The sequence below is a fragment of the Achroia grisella genome, unplaced genomic scaffold (assembly GCF_030625045.1).
Source record: "Achroia grisella isolate CSIRO2021 unplaced genomic scaffold, CSIRO_AGI_Agris_v1 utg1295, whole genome shotgun sequence".
NCBI lineage: Eukaryota > Metazoa > Arthropoda > Insecta > Lepidoptera > Pyralidae > Achroia > Achroia grisella.
Window position 1 is genome coordinate 269,406 of NW_026712613.1, and position 2,991 is coordinate 272,396.

Consider the following 2,991-nt stretch of genomic DNA (forward strand, 5'->3'; position numbering starts at 1 on the left):
ATTTTGATTTCATCTGTACAAGAACTGGCTATATGTATTTTTGCGAACAAATTACAATAATAATAGGATTCTCATAGCGCCATTTAATCCCAAGCTAAGTAAAGCTTGTACTATGGTTACTAAATAACTGGAAAAAACTATAAAATATTTTCCTTTGTAAATACTCATATGATACGCATAGAAAACATCCACTCTAATACAAACAATCACACTTATGAATAAAAAATTTTTGTATGTGCGAGAATCGATCCACCGACTATCAAATGTAAGGTAGAGTGCTTAACTGCTAGAATACTGAGGCTGACAAATAAACCAATATACATATAATATGTCTCCTTTGTTTTTTTTATTATGATGTAAACATCAAATGTTCATAAAAAGTGTCACAGATCTAGAGATATCTACATACATTATTCTGACTCCTGATATACTATATATACAACTCACGCTAGTTTGCATCGAATTGCACGAATGCATCAAACTGTACACTGACGAAGGTTTAAATAAATAAATAAAATAAATATTATGATACGGTTAGTTCTTATCATGTGTCATTATTTCACCCATTCATTTTTGTTTGTATTTTTCGTATTCTGAACACTTTCATAGTTGAAGCAGGTTGTATAACCTCGCTCGTATTCCAATAAAGGGCACTTGACATTACTGGCCACAAAGAAAAAAACTTAATAATTATAAAAAAAAAATATAATTAGAACTATTACAAAAATACGATCCTTTTATATTATTTACAAAAAAAATATATAGTTGTTATTTATCTAGGTTAATGGCCATTAACCTACATAAATACTACACGTTGGGACGTTCTAGAAGTAAAGTGAGTTTAGTGTTTCTTTCCTACACTTTGGGGTATGCGGAGAGTTTCTTTCTAGACGAAATTGTATTGATTCTTGCTTCTAAAATAATTCCTTTCTTTTATTAAAAAAATACAGTCCACTCTTTAAGCACCAAGGTATACATTTACAATACAACATTTTTTATGTTCTTCTCTATTCTTACCTACCGGTAGAATTAGTTTACTTACCGATGTAGTTGACTTCATCTCCTAAGGTAAATTTCCATGAAAAACTAGCTATTAAGAATATTGGTGGTTCACGTGTTAGACGACCAAAATTGTATAGCTACCATCATTATTTCTTACCTTTACCACATTATTCGGGGTCGGCATCTTCTTCTACTGCTCTCATATCTATTAAATATGGGACTCTTAGTAATGTTCTTCGGGTTCTTAATAAATGAGAAGTGTCTGTTTATAAAATCTACAGGGCCTTGAAAACCCAATGGCATTGAACTGAACTATATTTGTATAGATTTAAACTATAATATATATATATTTCTATAGAACCCTCAGTAAATAATGAACATCTTTACAATCTCCCTACAAATCCTTATTAAATAAGATTTTTTTTATACTGGACTAGAATATTATTGCATTTTGTTCGTCATTTATTATATCTGCACCGCCAATATTCTCTGCACCAGCTATGGTTTTCTGGTAGAAAATGCAGTAGATAATGTGTTAAGTCCGCCAAATGTACTTTACTAAATTTTGTATTGTGTGCATTGAACTTAAATAAATAAATATATTAGAATCTAACTCTTAATAAGTATGGAATACCTACATATATAACCTCCCAATAACTTATTAAAAAACCCAATTTCATAGAACTATAAAATTCTTAATTGCTGCGACGCCTGCTACATCTTTTCTTTTACCAATTACAAGTTCATTAGCACCTAAATCATAAAGCTTTCAGCTTTATTAGATAAATTTAATGGTGATTTTATACATAGCCGCAACTGTTTTACCTACTTCAAGAATATGAACCCTTGACACTTACGATTTGACGATTCGTCCGAGAATTAAATATTCTTGAAATTGAGAAATATTTTATTATAATAAATAGGTATTTTAATTATTCAAGTCAGTTGTTATTAGCATGTAATTTAAACAAAAATACTCGAAATGTAATTTAAATTATTTTAGATTTCTTTGTTTTAGTTACGTGAAATCATTAACTGTAATAAAACATTGAAATAGTGTGATCACCAAGTATAAATATAAAATTGAATCTAATAAAATAATAATGTGTTCGATATTTCATAATATATTCTGAAAATATTTTTATATTATATACATTATATAAAATATCTATAAAATATATAAAAACATTTTATTACAAAATGCTTTGAAAAAACAATTAACCCTAATTCTTAATTGTGTTCATAAATTCTAAAATAAAACAAGATATATTTAATTTACCATAATATTTATTGTGCACGAAATTTCTGTGACAATCGTTTATTACACATGCATTAAATAAATTCTTATTAATAATTTATAAAATCTTTTCAAAACCCAAATTCACAGCCGTGTATATTATATACTTATTATTACGAGTAACTATTTAATTGTTTTTAAAACATTCTCTATTTAACTACAGTCATAATAATTATAATAAGGATATATATATAGTAATTTATTAACATAGTTTATAAGTTGTTTACTAACAAAATATGGAATATAAAATATATTCCGAAATAAAATAACAATATATTAATAGTCATAATAACCTAGGACAATTCACACAGCGCCATCTAGTCCTAAGTTAAGTAGAGCTTATACTTGCTTGGTACTAGACAAATGATCGTAAACACAGGCGTCCATAGACTGCGGTAACCGTTTACCATGAGATGGGCCGTATGCTTGATTGCCACCTACGTGGTATAAAAAAAAACTTAAATTCATTAGCTATGGTAAATGCACGATTTGATAGAGAACACCAAGTCCAATACAAACAATTATATTCATGTGTCTACAAATGTTTGTACTGTGCAAGGAATCGAACTTGCGACCATTGGAGGTAAGGCGGTATGCTACACCACTAGACTACCGAGGCCGTCAATTATAATAAATACTAATATATATATATAGGCTTAATATATGTAATTACAATATTATCTAAATATATA